The sequence below is a fragment of the Amblyomma mixtum genome, chromosome 4 (assembly GCF_055824585.1).
Source record: "Amblyomma mixtum isolate Tamu chromosome 4, ASM5582458v1, whole genome shotgun sequence".
NCBI classification, from domain to species: Eukaryota; Metazoa; Arthropoda; class Arachnida; order Ixodida; family Ixodidae; genus Amblyomma; species Amblyomma mixtum.
This window is the reverse complement of record NC_143015.1, coordinates 101,260,763-101,279,733: the sequence shown is the minus strand read 5'-3', so window position 1 is coordinate 101,279,733 and position 18,971 is coordinate 101,260,763. Positions and strand designations below refer to the sequence as shown.

Here is an 18,971-nt window from a genome sequence, read left to right as displayed (position 1 = left end):
ACGCAGTGCGGGCCAGGGATATGCCGTACCTCTCGCTATGTATATCCGAGCATAGCTGAGCTAAGCCACTGCGAATTTTTGTCCATCCGGCTGACAACGCGGTGCGTGTTCGTAAAATGGCGGATGCGATGCAGCACTCTGTGAGGTCATTTTCGTGCATGGGGTTGATCCTAATCAGCGTTCCTTTACTACAATGTGGCCTAAAGTACAAAGGGCGTTATTCTCTGAGATATACAAATACGCACGAAGCAGGAAAGCGCGCAGCTGGCATTCCCAGTTATGTTTACAGACAAAGGCGCCGTAACTCTCGCTCCTCGGTGGACAACTCAATCGCACCATGGGAGAAGGAATGAAAAAAAGAGTAGCACTCAAAAAAAGAGTGCACTCATATCGCATGGCAAACGGGCGTATTTTGCACTGCGCCGCTACCGAAACGTGTTCGCATGGGCCGGGATAAATTTTCGTGCATGCATGCTCAGTATCCGAGCGCCATACCTGAATCCTAACATTTCTATCCCTTCTGTATTTTCTCAGTAAGGCTGTCACGCAGAGCGCATAGTACAGGATGCTATGAGAGCTGCGTTGTAAGATCGTTAAAGTGTATAGTTGGGTTACTTCCTAAATTCATGATCACTAGCGCAATGAGTTTAAAAGCTGCATTGTTGAAGCGTCCCGTGGACTTACCAGCCAAGTTCTCTGCTGCCTCTGTCTGCTCGAAGCTGGACGTGCGCAGAACCACGTGCTACAAGAGACATGCAAATGCTGCCAAGGCCTCCATTATGCGAGGCCAAGATACAGGTAACGCCAGTATGAAAGGGATCATGGGAGCTCGTGGCCTCCGCACTTCGCGTAATGGTGCCGCTGAGATCCGGCGAAAATCGGCGGCATAGGCGCATGCGCACGAGACAAGGGCGGCTGTTCTTACCGCGCACGCGCACGGCCTCGCTCTTGCACTCCGGCTGTCGGCAGCAGCGCTTCGCGAAGCGCGGAGGCAACGCGCTCGCGTGTTCCCTTTCATATTGCCGCTACCTGTACGTCCCAACTGATTTTCTAGGCGGCGGGCGAGCCTTAATCGCGACGAGCGCAGTGCCACAGGACTGCTCCGCACTGCTTCCTCGGCCTTTCTTGCGCATGAGCAACGTTGACCCCTTTATTCTTGCAAGTGCGGTAGGCACTATATCATCAGGCGTTCCAGGCTTCGTGAAAAAATAGTGCTATGAAGGATAAATTGAAAATCGAAATTGAGAATTATTATTGAGAAAGGAAATGGCACAGTATCTGCCTCACATCTCGGTGGACACCTGAAACGGGCCGTAAGGGAAGAGGTAAAGGAGAGAGTGAAAGAAGAAAGGAAGAAAGCGGTGCCATAGTAGAGGGCTCTGGAATAATTTCGGCCACGTCTTTGGTGCACTGAAGTCGCACAGCACACGGGCGCCTTTTGTGCTTCGCCTCCTTCGAAACACGGTCGCCGCGGCCTGTTTCGAACCCGGGTTCTCCGGCTCAGCAGCCGAGCGCTCTAACCACTGAGCCACCGCCCTCGGATACACTTTTTTCAATGCCAAGACTCATAAGCACGCACATTAGTCACACCGCCTCGTGCTAACTGTGCCGTTCAGTGTTCCGGCCTGAATGGCCTTCTGCCGCGGGGTATCCCATCGTGGAGGGACGCAATGCATGAAAATGACCGTGCTCCTCACAACCTGTCAACACCGGTCGCGTCCATTACAGAGCTAAAAATAGTACTCAGTGATTTCCCCACCGCAGCACAGCTAATTGGCCCAGTATTGGAAATGTACTGGCGAAGGCCAGTCCTAGAAAGAACCAGAGTAAAACCATCCATTTGCAATATTGGGCAGATTATCTGAGCTGCTTGTGACCGAACGGACGGCCGCGAATACCGCCGTGGGACCTTTTCCATCAGACGCGTCGTGCCATGCCCCACTGTCGACGCTACGAAGGAGGCGGTTTGATGGGAGATGAGGTGCTAAACGTCCGCGCTCCGAATCAAATCGAGATGCATGCAGTAGCAGCGCACCTGGAGAAACTCCAGAGAACGCGAAGTAATGGCGAACCGTCGACGCTGAGGGCAGAACATACTCAGAGAGCCGGGGATCGCCCGGACACATGTGTCGTCATCTGGATTCCAGCAAATGCGCTATCCACTGATCATGCTTTGCAGTTCATCTCCTGAGTGACTTAGCAAGGCAATGTCACCAGCGAATCGTAGATTACTAAGGTATTCTCCATTACCTCTTATCCGAAAATGTTACAATATTCCACAGTTGGCTCACAAAAGAAAGTGATGTCCAAGTAAGCTGGAGTTGCTTCTGCTTTTTCGCCCTTCAGCAGAGCCAAAGAACAGGGTGTTCATAGCGATGTGGTTTTGAAGAATGCTGTACGTAATGGAATCAGGACCAGCATGCATATCCCAACCAGGTCAGGTAATTGACCCAATATTGGAAACAGATGGTTTTACATTGAATCTTTGCAGGACCAGCCTTTACCAATACGTTTACAATATTGGGCTGATTACCTGTGCTGCGACAAGATGGTGGTGAATTTTTAATTTCCCGAATTCTTCAAGAAAATTCGATACCATTTCGAAGCTGGCTCACCGCTAGATATCAGAAATTGACCCAACACAGTAAATTTAGGAGAATTAATAGAGAATACGGTGGATTAAGGGTGGATTAGTAAATATTAGTGGTTGGAATAATGTATAAGAGTGGGTCGGATTGTTAATGTCCCGTGCGACAATGCAAAGAAAGGTACTCCACACAGCATGCAGTCCCCGGATTAAATAATAATAATAAAAATTGATAAAATCAAAGGCAAAGCATAGTCATGGTCAGCGTAACAGTCTAAAAAATACGCAGAAGACAAATTAAAGAAAAGAGAGAAATCAGCGTTAATAATTAGGAATTGTGCTACTTATGAGGTGGCCCATTTGAAGGAGATGGTAGTGTGGTGTGACACAATGATTAGAACATTTGAAGGAGAAGAGCAGAAGCAGCATGGTCTCGGAGAAGGTAGGGGTGAACAGATGGTGTGATGTCCGAGGAGCAAAGAGATCTTAAGGGAGAAACTAAAGAAGCAGCAACGGAACAATCCCGGAAGTAGTGACGGAGGTCTTCACATAACATCCCGGAAGAGCAAGTTGAAGACGGAGACGGGCCGACTTTTTGAAAACAGAACGGCAATCTACCATGCCCAGCAACTAAAGTAATAAGAGGATTCCTGGGTAGACGAATAGGGGGAATATTAATTGTATCAGCGATCCAATTGAATAATTCAGTGCCCCTATTGTTCTCGCGCCAAAAATGCTCAATAAAAGACGTGAAGAACGATGTAAATGGTAACGAACTTAACAACGTGAAAGGGTAGAAATATATAAAGTGTCATACTGCCCGGCACTACCTGCAGCTTGGTCAGCTAACTCATGACCGAAAATTCCGGAATGACCCCGGATACGAAATGAAAGAAATGGGGCGAGAGGAGACAGACGATAGAGATCTTTCTTAATGGCAATAATAGTCGGATTGTAAGAAGTAACTGAAGACAGGGCAGAAAGCAGAGATAGAGAATCAGTGTAAAAATGAACAGGCGTAGACGAAGGGTTACGAATAGCATAAGGAACAGCAGAATGGAAGGCTGCAAGCTCAGCTGCATGGGCGCTAGAGGGTGCTTTCAAAGACAGGCGATGAACGTATACAATATTTTGTGTTGAGCTAAGAACAACAAAACCAGCACCAGCTGAGCGAGGAGTGAAAAACCCATCAGTGTAAATATGTAGGGCACGTTGACAAGAAAAGAATGCGGCTTCCTGAGAACTAAGTTGAACAAAAGAAAATTTGAATTTCATTGAGGGATGGTCGGACCAGGGATTAAATGAAGGTTGAACTTGAGAAAGGTCATAAAAGGCATGTCCATTTCTACGGATTGCCGTAGCTTGAAAAGCATAAACTGTGCGCCTAACTGGTCTAGATAAATAAGCAAAGGAAGAGCGTTTGCATGAACATGAAGAGCATCGGTTCGCCTAGTATTATAGGCACCTGTAAGAGCCAGAAGGGGGATTCGTTGAAGCGATAAAACACGATCTCTTAGTCGGGAAAGGGGCCAATGAAACCACCAAGCTGGGGCGGCATAGATAATTGTAGGAAGAATAATCTGATGATAAATATGGTGCATAGGAGGAGGAGAAACACGAAAATGGAAATGGGACCAATTAAGGAGCTTCGTGGCACATTCAAGAATTTTTGTTTGCAAATGGTTAACATGGGGTATAATGCTTAAATGAGAATCAAAGACAACACGTGATAATTTAATACTTTTTTAATTTAATTTAATAATTTATTAATAATAATTTAATACAAATTTGCCCATTTTGCCCTCTGCTTTCCAAGCTCCCACTCCATTGGTTTCGCAGCTTAAAGCGGGACTAAGGTGTCCACTCCTCGTTAAAACGGACAACGGCGATGACGACGCCGCGAAACGGTGAAACCGGCGCCAAAGAGCTGCTCTCTAAAAATTCTGCAAACAGTTTGCCATGGCTTAGCGCGGAATTTCGTGCAAAATAGTGCTCGAGCTGAATTGAATTATAATTGGTTTTTTGAGGAAAGTAAATGGCAGTATCAGTCTCACATATATCGGTGGACACCTGAACCGCGCCGCGGTGGGAGAGCAAGAAGAAAGAGAGAAAGATGTGCCGTGGTGGAGGTCACCTCACCTCAAAGCATTAGTACAAAGGAAGAGTGGGAGGCTCTGTGTACAGCTGCAACCTGCAAGATTGATGCCAGCTGAATCGTCAGGCCCGGGCGGCAGCGACGGCCGCAGGGGTTCTGAACTAAGAACTCCAACCACCTCTCAAGGCCATTGAACCTCTATTACTGCGCATAATAAACGTTCTACAACTACTACTACTACTTCAGAATAATTTTGACCACCTGTGGATCTTTAACGTGCGCTGACATCGCACAGCACACGGGAACTTTTTGCGTTCCGCTTCCATCGAAACGCCGCTGCCGCAGTCGGGTTCGAACTCGGGCTCGGTAGACGAGCGCCTTAACCATTGAACCACCGCGGTCAGTACGCTCGAGCTCCCTATTGTTCACGCCGTTCAGCACGACGAAGTTCGTTAGAAGGCGTGTACGATGGGGGGCTAGTTGGTAATCCATGAACTAAGAACGAAAACCACGCAAAGGACGATACACAGGGAAGAAGTAGACAGGACGAGGAAGACCGCGCTCGTCCTTTCTACTTCTTCCCTGTGTATCGTCCTTTGCGTGGTTTTCGTTCTTAGTTCGTTAGAAGGCCCCGCCTCCCACTCCGTACTTACGACAGCGTCCTGTGTATCGAGCGCCACCAGGATGGAGACGTCTGATCAGGTGGGCGGAGCCACGAATAATGACGACATACGCAAGGTTGTGCAGAAAACTCCTTCAAAACGAATAAATCATTCTTCCTTCCCCCCCCCCCCCCCACCCGCTGTTTGCTAGATACCCGGCGGACCATAGGCCCATCTGGTCTCCAATCTTGGGGAGATTCTGCAGGGTTGTATCGATCTTGCGGTTGCGGTGAATACAGAGTCCCAACACTCTTACCTCATCGTGTTCAGGGATAGGGCCGCTAGCAAGGGAGGCACTGCGGGTTGGGCCAAAGGTGCACGAATTCTTATTTAGTCTCGGAGCATTCCAGGCCACAGCGGCGAGCGTATACGTCCACGATAGTCGCCGCTTGTTGCAGGTTGGCCTCGATCTGTCCCAAAAACCCATGTGTTGCCCAGAGCGTGATGTCTTCGGCATACAGGGCATGCCTGATGCCTGGTACATCATTAAGCAGTGCGGGGAGCTGAGCCAAGGCGAAATTAAAGAAGAGGAGAGAGAGGACTGCTCCCTGTGGAGTTCCTCTGGTACCTATAGGGTACGGGCCATGCTCCTGGTCTTGAGTGCGTATATAGGTTTGCCGATAAGTGAAAAATTGTCCGATCTACCTAAACATCTTGTGGCCACAGTTCATCTGTGACTAATACGGCGCTTTATCTCCACTTGCAGAAATGTGACGAGAACGCCCTAGAGGTGATCCGTCGCAAAATCGCGAGTGCGCCTCGACCTCCCCATCACGACGTGCAATCAACGGCTCATCGATGACCAACCGCTCGTCGTGCTGTAGTTATTCAATACCAGTTAATTCGAAGATCTGGGGTGCTATGCGGGAATCCCCAATCCCAGTTTTGCTACAAATGAATGAAGTAAAACGATGATGATACTTGACTTATAAAGCGTTGCTACGCTAGGCGCACTTACACAATCGATACCTGCGGTTGAACAAATCCTCAGCCGGCAAAAGCCTCCTAAACCGCCTGCACATTGCCTACATAGAGCATGCAGTGGAAAGCACCACGGTTCCAGACGACTGGCGCCACGCGGTGCAGGTCCAGCCCCTGCCACAGAACATAACAAAGGAGACTCACAATGGCCGACGAACCGCGCGCGTCACGGCCCTTAACGACCTCTATGGCTCTCGCTAAGGAGTCTTCTACACGGATGCTGCTGGCCCAAACCACGAGGGATGGTATACGGCCGCAGTAATCCATCAAAATACGTACGTTCAGGGACTAACTTTCCGTGCCCCCACGTGGAAGGGGTCGCCATAGCACTCGCCGCTGCAGAAATAGACTCCCGGGTAATCATTCCCTACTCCCGGGAAGCGTGTCGAAAGCCACAACAAGGAGGCATATCTCATCGCGCCACCAAAATTTGACATAGATGCGGTACTGGGATACCCCGAACACACGTGTCGTCATCTGGACCCCAGCACATGCTGGACCAGAGGGAAACGACGTTGCAGACGTCTCAGCCTGCGCACTCAACCGCCGGCCATCGCCTCGACGCTCAACGCCTAAGGTATCAGAACCTAATCCGGCTATCACCTACAAACAAATTATTCACTTTTATCAAACACCGCATACCCGCTTTCATCCCCCTTCGACAGGGCTAACCAAAAGCCAGGAGCATTGGCTCCTTCGCTTGTATACCATCACAGTACTGTGCCCGGCAGTGCTGCAACATTTTAATCCGGCTTTTAACGGAAGTGCCCGCATTGTGGAAGCGCGTTCTCGGATGTGTACCACATGGTGTGGGCATGCCCTTCTAACCCTAGTTACCCCCTATCCCCTCACCAACCCGAGAGAGCTGGGAGGCTGCCCTGCTCGGCTGCTTTACGTTAGAGAGCCAAAGAGCCCTCGTCGCTAGGGCTCGAGCTGCCGCGGAAACCACAGGAATCCCGGATTAGGGGCCTCTCCTAGAATTTGCAAGGGGCTGGCTTTTAAGGCCAGTCTCCACTCTCTCATGTAAATAGCCTAAATAAATGTTTTCCATCACCACCACCACCACCCTAGTCGTCCCTTCGTATCAATAGGTCCCTAATTTTCCCGTCCTTAAAAACCCAATTCCTCAATAAACGACCGAGAGCCTCCCTTTTTTAAACAAACAGCTTATTCATTCATTCCTAGAACTGCACGCCTGTTCGGAATCGGACTGGTCGGTCCTCGTCGTTTTCGGCACGAACGCCTGCCCGGATGCCTATCTCTCGGCGCTTCCTTATAACCAATCATCAGCCGTGTTTGAACCGGCGCCCTCCAGCTCGGCAGCCTTGGCCTGAAGCAGTGCCTAGAGTAAACGAGCATTGTTTGCTGTCCTGCAAAAAGAATGGCCCCCGAGTAATATAACCGGCGATCTATTTCACTGAAAATTCTTTGAAGATATGCTGTAATAGCCACAGAGCGTCACCTTCAACGTGGTGTATCTGGCCACGTAAGTGTGAAGCCCATTTGCAGTTGTTATTTGCGTAGTAACCTAATGTGGATTATATACGCCTTTGATCCAGTATGATTATTTTGTGAACAAAATCAAACACGATGCATGATGTTGGACGAATTAGGAGGCCTGTGAATGGTTGCCTGTGTGTGCTTTATTCACGACAGACTTTTCTTCAAGGAATATTTTTATCTGTACCTCGCATCCTGGAAAGGGAAATAGCGCCTGAGGTGGCGACAGCTTGAATAGGGGACACCCTGTGCGACATGAGATACCCGCGTATTACCTTAAATAACTGTAATGTGCAACACACACCCTGGTTCAACAGCTTAGTGATTTCCGTTCTCCTCTGAAGTTGAACATAAATTTGCACTGAGGTGATTAAGCGTTCACGATGCGTTTTAGTCGCCCGTTTCAAGCCACATCTTCTTGCTTACGGAGGTGTTGTAAACTAAACAATAACATTGAAGGACGATTAAGCTTCGCCTTTAGGAGGTGGTGGTGGTGGTGAAAACTTTTAATTACTGAAATAGAGTTTGGGAGCCACAGAGTGGCCCTGGAACGCGACAGCGTGTTGCAGCGCTACTAGGGAGTCCACGGAACGTCATCGCCTGTTACGGCGCGAGGCCTTGCCCGTTGGAAACACCTCTGAACGCAACGCATTTTTGAGGAAAGCAAATAGCACAGTGTCTCACATCTCGGTGGACACCCGAACTGCACAATAAGGGAAGGGAGGAAGGTGTTAGTGAAAGAAGAGAGAGAGAGAGAGAGATAGAGATAAAAACTTTATTTAAAGAGGAATTCGGGGCACGACCCAGGGTCCCCGCACGACCCCACTGCGCTCAAGTGTTTATGTTCCTAAGGTCCACAACACTGGCAGCCCGGCCGTTGGCGATGGTCTGCACGAAGAGAGGTGCCATAATGAAGATGACGATGAAAACGTTTATTAAAGCCTTAGTTGAAGGGAAGGCTGATCGGGTCCCTAGTCCGGGACGCCGTTGGTGAAAGCCGCTGCCCGTGCTCTGGCGACGAGGGCTCGTTGTTCCTCGAGGTCCGAGCTGGACAGGGCCGCCTCCCAGCCCTCCCGCGTTGGCTGATTTATGATCTCAATGCTGTCATTTTTCTGACAAGCCCATACCATGTGGTACAAGTTTGCCTTCTGGCCACAAAATTTGCACTGTGCCGAAAAGGACTCGGGCTCAATGGCGTGAAGCGTAGCTGGGTTATTGAAAGACATAGTTTGTAGCCTGTGAAGGTGACATTCCTCTGATATAGTGAGACCCTTAGCGGGCCTCGGGAGTGTCTGCCTTTCAAGGCGCAAATGTTGCAATATTTCTGAATATGTCGTTAGCGGAGAGGGGGAGCCAGAATCAGGAAGGGAGGACGCAGAAGGATGCCGGGGAAGAAAAGCTCGGGCCGAAGCGTGTGCGCGCTCGTTTCCTTCAACTCCCTGGTGACCTGGTACCCATATTAATTCCTTCCGTTCAGCTGAAGTCCTACATTGACTAAGAATTTTGCAGGCTAGCGGCGTGATTCTGCCACGCATATAGTTTCTATAAGCCGCCTGGGAATCTGTAACTATGTATTTAGATTCGGAGTGCGTTACGGCTAGGGCTATCGCTACTTCCTCCATAGCCTGTGTATCCCCGTTGCGAACTGAAAGCCCGTCCACGACTTGCATTTGGTGCACCACTGAGATTGTTGATATTCCTTGTACAGGACCCGCAGCGTCCACGAAAAAGGCTCCTTCTTTTGTTGAATAGCACTCGTTCATCTTCTTGCTCCTCGCCACTCGTCTAGCATGATGATGCTCCGGGTGCATGTTTATGGGAAGCGGAAGCGTAAGGAATTTGCTCTTATACTCTTTAGGTATATCTTGTCTCCCAGCCACTCGCTGCGGAAAGCTAATGTTTAAATCTTCTAAGACCCTGCGGCCGGTCGTAGTTGTGGCCAGTCGCACTACCTGGCTTGTAAGGTGGGCGCTAATCAATTCATCAGCCGTGTTGTGTACCCCTAGTTTTAGTAGGCGCTCCGTAGATGCTTTCATGGGTAGGCCGAGTGCCTTCTTATAAGCCATTCGAATGATAACGTCCAGGTGGTTTAGATCGGTCTTCCTCAAACAAAGGTACGGGGCCACGTACCTGAAGGAAATGTTTTGGATTTGTTGAAGGAAATTACGCATTAACTGTATCACATATCTCGGTGGACGCCCGCAGGCTGGAATTATAGGTCGCCGGTTCCAATTGCTGTCACAAGCTAGGCTCTAACCTAAATAGTGTCTAGAGTCAGAGAAACGCCGCATCGTATGACACCATCCGCGCCGCCGCGGTGGTTCAGTGGTTATGGTGCTCGGCTGCTGACCCAAAAGACGCGGGTTCGATCCCCGCCGCGGCGGCTGGAATTTCTTTGGAGGAGAAATTCTAGAGGCCCGTATACTGTGCGATGTCAGTGCACGTTAAAGAACCCCAGGTGGTCTAAATTTCCGTAGCCCTTCACTACGGCGTCTCTCATAGCCTTAGTCGCTTTGGGACGTTAAACCCCATAAAACATAAACCATAAACCATGACACCATCCGGAACATTCTGCGGTGAACGGTTGGCATGATGCAAGTTTGAAGCAGTAATTTCAGTCTGCTACGTAAAGCCGGGTATCACCGTGTGTGCAACACGCAGCCTACCAACCAGACAATGAGCAACCTGCCCACCGTGGCAGGTGGTAGTTAAATTAGTGACTGGTCGCCCGGGAACAGCAACCTGGGCCGCAAAACGCCCACCGCTGGGAGCACCTGCCACAGCAGGGCAGTGGCGCATCGCTTAACCACTGCTCCACTGACCCAGGAGGGGTATGACGACTCCCAAGGATCTATAGGAATGTAAAGTATAGAATGATCTGCATATATTGGAATTAGCCCATAACGCTATCGAGTCATACCCTTAAGGCGGAGCTTGTGTGCCGTCCATTTATTTTCTCACGCGCGGTGCACACTCAATGTGCTCACTACAACTACTGAGACGCCGATGACTTTTCGACCGAACGCGCTGCATACGCTTCGTGTAAAATGCAGAGTATTCAATTGGTTGATCTCGAGACCAAATTCGCACTCCAGGAATAGATTATCCCTATTTAGGCTAATTTTGGCTGCAAAGGAATACTTCACTTTGTTGTACTGGTTGTTGTGGATCTTGTTTTCGGTTTAGTGCATAGTCTTGTCTATGGTCTTGTCTTGTCTTTGTAGGTGTGTGCTTTGTAAGTGGCTTATATAAGTGTCACGTGACTGAATGGTATAAATATGGTGTCAGCATCCAACAACGGGTTTTCGTCTACCGCTCGACGCTAGGACCTCGTCTCCATCCCTTCGGCTCCACCATGTAGACGACGACGGGGGGTTAGGCCTGCGTTCCCACCCGCACCGACATGGGCTCCCCAGTTTTATAATTAGGTCGCACGGCACAAGTCAATGAAAAATAATGGTAACTCGTGTTCCTGGGAAACGTACGGCCACTTCAAGCTTCGCCAGCACAACTTCTGCAGAAAAATGTGAGTCCTTCGCGTCATTTTCCTTTGACTGGTCTGAGCGTCGGCCTCCAGCAGGGATCAAAATGATTCATTGCAGGGATGTTCCGTTTCAAGTAGTTCCCTCGTCTGCGTTCCTTTCGATGTGGCTGCCCGGAGTTTTTTTGTTGTTGTTTTTTTTCAAGTGTTAGAGGCTGCCTTGGCAGAGCATCGTTCTTACTCTGTGGGAAACGCGGCGCAAAGGCACCATTTCGAAATTAAGCAGAGCCGGGGTGCAGCATGAATTCCATAAAGGACTACGAGGATATACGAAGCCGAGCGTCCAGCTACAAGTATTTTCAAGTGAAATTCGGAAATTAATGTCTGGTGCCTGACTTCAATATCCGGTATCCGTAGACACGTTTACATAACCGGCGCACTAGATGGCGTCTCATCAGGACCGGCATGTGAGATCCTAATCCTACATACGCATCGGCAGAAATTACAGCCAAGCGACTTTAATTCAAGGCAGAATGGAGGGAAAATAAGAAGGAAAGGGTCAAGCACAGAGTAGTTCTGTGGGGAACCGAAAAAAAAATTCCGTTAAACGATGCGCATGTGTACGACGGCGTCCATTTCCCGACGCGGAGGGAGGGCATGGAAGCAACGGTCAGACGCGAGGCCTAACATAACCAATAGTTCTCACGCTGCGAACCTAGCTCAGAAGGTCAGCGTTCATAAACGAAAACAAGGACTTTCACTTTTCTTCGAGGAATATTACACAGTTTCTTATAAATGGCTCAGTAGGCCGTAATGCGGAGATTCAACATGCAGCCGCCATCGGCGTTCTTATCGTGGCTTGTGCGACCCGATGTTCCGTGGTCTCACTGGTTGGTACCATAAGTTTCAAACATGCCTGTCGCTACAAGGAGGGTGAGGATACCACCTCTATTATTAGGGCAGACGCATTTATTATGCAGGAAAGGCTACTATCTACCTTTAACGATGGGGAACGCAATGGGCGAGGACGCCCCATTTGAAAATCATGGTACGGTCGCCATTGTAAAGCAAGCATTTCCACATCGTCACGCGTTCTCATCGAGCGGCAACGTTTTTAATGCATAAGACACGAGCCAGGGGTGAGGTTCCGAGTGTGGTACAGCTCTGCGGGACTTCGAGAACGCGGGCAACTATGCCGCGTTTGAAGATTTTTCGCGAACACTGTTATGGGAGTCACGTCTCAGCTAGTCCCTCAAAATCTTGCTACAGGGATCCTCACTGACGTTCTCGACTTCTGTTCGCATCGCGACGCAGCATGAACAAACGTAGCGAAAGTTTGGGTGTTCGACGCGATGGTACAACTTGTTCAGACGGCAGATGCCACGCCGTCCGCAGAACGGCGTCTGCTACAAGGCGAGCGACATAGTGAATGCACAAATGCAGCATAATCATCATATGTTTTATAGATTGTTTTGATTTTTGTTTCAGTTTAGTGGGATGTCTTGTCTTTGTAGGTGTGTACCTTCTAATTTGATTTTATGGGTGTCTTGTGACTAAATGGACTAAATGGTATTAAAAAAAAAATTACCGACGATTACGTTACTTCCTAATGCGAAATTTGAGCGCAGCAAATAAGCTGTTTCACCTTTTCGATAGATTGAGGCAAAGAAATCGAGCAACACATGTATGCGCTATCACAGAATTTTTTTTTATTTTTCACACGTATTCGCAATTTCGGCTCGGGCGGTGCACATATACAGATCCGCCGCCACCGATCTGGCTCTCTGATTGCCACCGCACAGGGGTTGCATTGGAGGAGGAGCGAAGAAAGGAATTAAGTTCGAGCCGGCGCTTTGACAACCGGAGACTCGCAGGAAGAGGGGGGAGGGGGGCGGCGTGTACACCCAGCGGCAAACGATGGGGGCAGAAGCGCGCGCAGCAAGCGGACAACACGATAAAGGGAGGAGGGAAGAGATAGCAGCGACTGACTGATGCCGCTGACGCCGATAGCGCTGGGGGGATGAAAGGGGGGCGGAGCTGGTTACGAGGCCGACGACAACGCCGACGCCGACGACGACGCGAAACCCAGGAACGGACGCCAAAGAGCTGCGCTCTAAAATTTGGAGGACGCGCCGACCAAAAGGCTCGCGTACGGCTGCCGAAACGTCGTTTTTTTGGTTTTTGTTGTTTTTCATTTTGGTTGGCGTTCTTTTTAACTTATCGTATTTTTGTCCCCGACCATATGAATACTTCGTCCAACTCTCGATTTCACGCTTAAGCTTCGCCTTTAAGAGTAGAACGCGACATAGTATTGCAGCGGTGCAAGGGAGTCCATGGAATCAGAGCCGTATATTCCCTTCTCTGCATGGAATGCCATAGACCTTTCGGCGCGACGCCTTGCCCGTTGGACAAATCGAAAATTGTTTTTTCGAGGAAAGAAAATGACGCAGTAACGGGCTCACTTGTCTTAGTGGACACCCGAGTCACGCATGATAAGATGTTTTGCGCAGCCCCCATTATAGTTCAATGGTTCGAATCCCTGCCACGAGCCAGGCTCTAACTTGACTAGTAAAAGGCGAGAGATGGGTACCGCGATTGAGGAGAGGCCGAAGCGGCGGTCGAATTTCGGTGAAGGCGAAATTCTAGAGGCCCGTGTACTGTGCGATGTCAGTGCACGTTAGAGAATCCCAGGTGGTCGAAATTTCCGGAGCACTTCACGACTAATCTCCTTCATAACCTGAGTCGCTTTGTCCCTCATGAGGGGGTCGCCGTTGTCCCTCGTAACCAGCTCTGCAGCCGAGGCAGCGCACTGCGCGCTCCTGGTGCCATTCCTCCCGCACGCCCAAGCCTAAACGCACAGCCGCCGCCATTGGGTAAACAAAATGAGCACCATAGTATCGCGTGTTGCGTAAATCAGAGAAAATCGAAAACAAAATTATCTCGGCCTAACCGCACGTTTTTTTGGGGGGCTCAAGTTTCGCACAGAGGTTGCATTTGGCGGTCAGTTTTGTTTTATAACACATTTAGGTGGGGTACTTGCCTGATTCGGTGAGAATTATTTCAAAATCCCCATCGTGTGCGGCGACGGGGAACCAAAACCGAAAGGCTTCTCAGCAGTGGTACCTGTAGCGCAATCTCGTATCAACCGGAGAAACCCAGCTGTGCTAAATTCGTGAGCAAATCATCTTTGCTTGGTGCTGTCTCCTGCGAAGCAGCGCGAGACATCCCCGAAAATGCGGTCGTACAGCGATCAAGCGAAGGCCATGGCCGTGACTTCGATGCGAGTCCATGTCCGCCTACTCCGCCCTCCCCAGTAGAGGGCTCGTTTCTCCGGTAACTGCGAGATGGCGCCACGGGTACCAGCGCTGCGAAGCCATTCTGTTCTGGTTTTCCGTCGCCGCAGACAATGAGGATTTCCAAATAATTCTGACCGAATCAGGCAAGTACCCCACCTGAATATGGTATAAAACAAAACTGACCGCCAAATGCAACCTCTGTGCAAAATTTGAGCCCGAACAAACGTGCGGTTAGGCCGAGAGAATTTTGTTTCGATTTTCTGATTTACGCAACAGTCGGTAGAAGGGGGACCATTTCGACCACATGAGGGCATTCTTTAATGCGCTCTTGAATCACACAGCACATAGGCGTCTTTTTCGTTTCGAATCCATTGAAAAGCGACCTCCGCGTGCCGGATTGAACCAACTCTAACCACTGAGCCACCCTGACGTTAAATCGGTTTTCTCTTAAGCAAAGGCGCAGTAACTTTGTCAATACTCTTTGCGCAACTGAAAATTGCTTTTGAGGAGAGGAGAGCCGCTGTAATTGCATCATTTTCTTGGTGGACACCACGACCACGCCGTGAGGGAAAAGTTGAAAGGAGTCAGCAAGGAATAGAGCAACAGGGGCGATAGCTCTAGTATAATTTCGAACTCGTGAAGATTGCCCAGAGCACGCCTGCCTTTTGTGATATCAGTGGGCGCTAAAATTACGGAGGCCACTAATTACGTGCTGTGAATGTGAAAGCATCAGTCTCTAATCGTGGGCTGCTAATTAACTATATTTGATAACTAATTACTACTAATGTCGCAGATACTACGGTAAAGGCCGTTAGGTCAAAGGCATTTCTAAATGCCTTTGAAAGCTTTAAGGTTGAAGACTTTACACTAGAGGCCTTTGTTATATGAAGCCTAATAGGTTTATGGAGTGTTACGTCCCAAAGCAACTGAGGCTACGAGGGACGCCGTAGTGAAGGGTTCCAGAAACTTCGACCACCTGGGGTTCATTCACGTGCACTGACATCGCACATTGCATGGCCCTGTAGAATTTCGCCCCTCGGAATTCGACCTCCGCGGCCGGGATCCAGCGTGTTTATTCCGGATCAGCAGCACAGTGCCATAACCATTGAGCCACAGCCACGGTTTGTCTGACGCTGTTATCTGAAGTGTCTATCGCAGAAATATTTTTTTGGAAAACACTCATCGGCAGCTATAAGTGCTTTTTTTTCATTTTCGTCGCTTTTCCTTAATCTTAGAAACGGACAGGTACCTATGCTACCAAGCGGGCTAACTTCTTTCCTCCTGGCCTGCAGATCCTGAACGTGGTGCTGTTTCTTCGTTGTCATGGAAACAGCCAACAGAGGCGCCTGGTGGATCTCCGTGGCGCTGCGGTTTCCGGGTCTGCTCCAGTCTCGCACATGGAGCCTCAGGCGCCGCTCCACCGCTCCATATGAGCTCAGCCCGAAGAACATGTCCAGGTATCCCTGCCACGGCAGCCCGCGCAGCAAGTCAGCTACCTGACTGTGGTGAGTATCTGGTTCTCCGTAGAAATATGGCTCACAGTGGAAGAAGTCGCGACTTTAATTCTTTAAGGATGTTATTGTTCTTTGAAAAGCCGGCGCGGCTGTTCGCTTTTGTACAGGAAATCTCCGGTTGTGCCATATTGACTCTTGGCGTCTGCTTGAACCCGTCGCTGATTTCAAGCTTTCTTTTGTCTTTAAAGGTGCCATCAGAGGTAAATGGAGAACAATATTAACGAAAAAATTTAATTATTTAAAATTTAAAAAATTTAATTTTGACGTCGAGTGTACATTTTCGTTCCTCTTCACATTGGACGTTGGTGTCTGGGTGGTCGTGCAAAGAGGTGAAACATGAATAGCCTAAAGAACGATGTGAATGAAAGTCGCTCGACTGGAAATTACGTCTAGGGACATAAAGGCAGTAGTTTATGAAACAAACAGGAAGTAACGATGCTTATATCAAGAGTACGCACTTGATGTTGGCAGTATAACAGAAGAGGGATGGTCATCAGGGCTGCCTTCGAAAGGGTAAATGTAGGACAGAGTGGTAGGGAGTCGGGTGAGTACGCTCGCTTGAAAACCGCACTTGTGTAGAAAGCACAGTAGTGAGAGGGAACTGGGGGAAAGCTCTCTGCCACAGTGCGCATAGATTTTTGCGGCTGAGTGTTATGCCATCCTGGACGCTCTGGAGGAAAATATGAACAAGAAAATCAAGCGAAGTATTAGCTGCGCTAAAGCATTAAGCACACTGAGAGCACTACACGAGTAGTGCCGTTTTACCATTACTTGATGATTACAATACATAATAAAGCGAGAGCCACAACTTATGCAAATAGCCTGAAATAACCAACAAAAGCCCAAAACGAGGAATCCAAGGCATAAACATCGATTATAAAGATTGCTCGAAGTTCATAATAGTCTTTCAAGTTCAATTTATATTTTAATTCATTTTTTATTTCGGACAACAATACATGGTGTCCACGGGGATAGGCAAAGGAGACTTAATAGTCTCCTTTTAATAAATATCTTTCAAGTTCATAATATATTTCAAGTTCATAATTATCTTTCAAGTTCGTAAGTATTTCAAGTTCATAAATATTTCAAGTTCATATATCTTTCAATTTCAATAGTCTTTCAAGTTCATAATATATCCTTCAAGATCATGAAATTACCCTTCAAGTTAATGATAGTCCTTGAAGTTAATGATGCCTGAAATAGCAGCCAAGCATTATTCTTTCATGCACCAAACTCCAAGTGGCTCAGCGGTTATGGTGCTCGGCTGCTGACCCAAAAGACGCGGGTTCGATCCCGGCCGCGGCGGCTAGAATTTCTTTGGAGGAGAAATTCTAGAGGCCCGTGTACTGTGCGATGTCAGTGCACGTTAAAGAACCCCAGGTGGTCGAAATTTCCGGAGCCCTCCACTACGGCGTCTCTCATAGCCTTAGTCGCTTTGGGACGTTAAACCCCATAAACTAAACCAAACTTATGGAAAAGTTGCTCGCAATGTCATAATCAACACCTCCAATCGCATCTTTCTTAGGCTCTTCCTGTCTTTTTAACAGTTTTATAAGAACCAAACCTCTCATATGAGGTGTTTTATTAAACCTTTAGTTATTTTAAACAATTCAGAGACCTTTTTTCAGGTCGGGGATGGCTGAATTTGCTTATGCCCCAAATTCACTACACAACACAGGATGCTTGCCGACTAGGTGGTCACAGGGCTGCAAGGCAGGATTGCATGGTTGTGGCTGGGAACAGACAGCTGTCCTGCGGTGCATGTAACCTGCTTGGCTGTTGTTGCTGATGATGACGACGATGGTTGACTACTTCTGCTACCGCCGTAAAGAAATACTAAACCCCTAACAAGCAAGCCCACACATCCATGTGGTTTAATGCCTTCCACATGGCCGACGATTGGTTGTTACTAGGGCTACCCTCATTAGCGACTTTGCTAAGAGTGTCAGGCGAAAGCGCACGACTTTGGCTGCAAGAGCTACAAGGTTTGAGCTGGGTTATAGTCGTGTCTGACAGTCAAGCTTTTTTCTCCTTGGTTGGCTTTTTTTGTCTCTGTATTAGCTACAACTTTGGCTGCAAGAGCTGCAAGGTTTGAGTTGGGTTATAGTCGTGTCTGTCAGTCAAGCTTTTTTCCCGTTTGTTGGCTTTTTTGTCTCTCTATTAGCTACAACTTTGGCTGCAAGAGCTGCAAGGTTTGAGTTGGGTTATAGTCGTGTCTGTCAGTCAAGCTTTTTTCTCGTTTGTTGGCTTTTTTGCCTCAGTATTAACTATAAAGTGCGCACGAGGAAATAAAAATGAAGTAACCATGTCCCTCTCGGTTGACACTCCAACCGCGCCTTGGCGCAAGGGATGAAGGTAGAAGTGCATTTCAAGGAAGGAACAGGAAAATAGGCGCCATCATTGAAGGGTCCCGGTTAATTTGGGCCCCCTGCTCTTTGTACTGGTTTTCCTATGCCCACCGCAGTGGCCCAGTAGCAATGGGGCTCTTCACAGTGTCGGAATAATCTCTAGCCCTCTGATATGGCGTCGCTCATAGCCCATGTGCCACTACCATCTTTTATCGCCCTTAAAATCTGTATAATGCCACCACCACCATTTAACATCTGTAAGCGCCTACGCAGCCGACTGTTGCCAGTAAAATCACCCTTCCCCCCTTCCCACGCGCATATTACGCACGGATGGCACATAAAACACTCGGAAATGTTTTCTCTTTTCGAGCTCTTCACTAATCTTCAGCGCGGACAAATTACTGTCTAGCAAACGTTCTGACATTCCTTCCCACTTGCAGGTGCGGGAGTGGATGCCGCTTTTTGGTTGTCGTGGAAACAGCCAGCAGAGACGCGCGATGGATCTCC

At 48.7% G+C, this 18,971-nt stretch overlaps 1 long non-coding RNA gene across 1 annotated transcript; it reads left to right on the top strand.

The window, feature by feature from the left end:
• The first annotated feature begins 11,211 nt into the window (after nucleotides 1-11,211).
• LOC149347617 (uncharacterized) lies at nucleotides 11,212-18,970 on the top strand. The gene is made up of 3 exons (XR_016292167.1): nucleotides 11,212-11,351; nucleotides 15,895-16,107; nucleotides 18,905-18,970. It is a non-coding gene; the product is annotated as an uncharacterized LOC149347617 (long non-coding RNA).
• The last annotated feature ends 1 nt before the right edge of the window (nucleotide 18,971 follows it).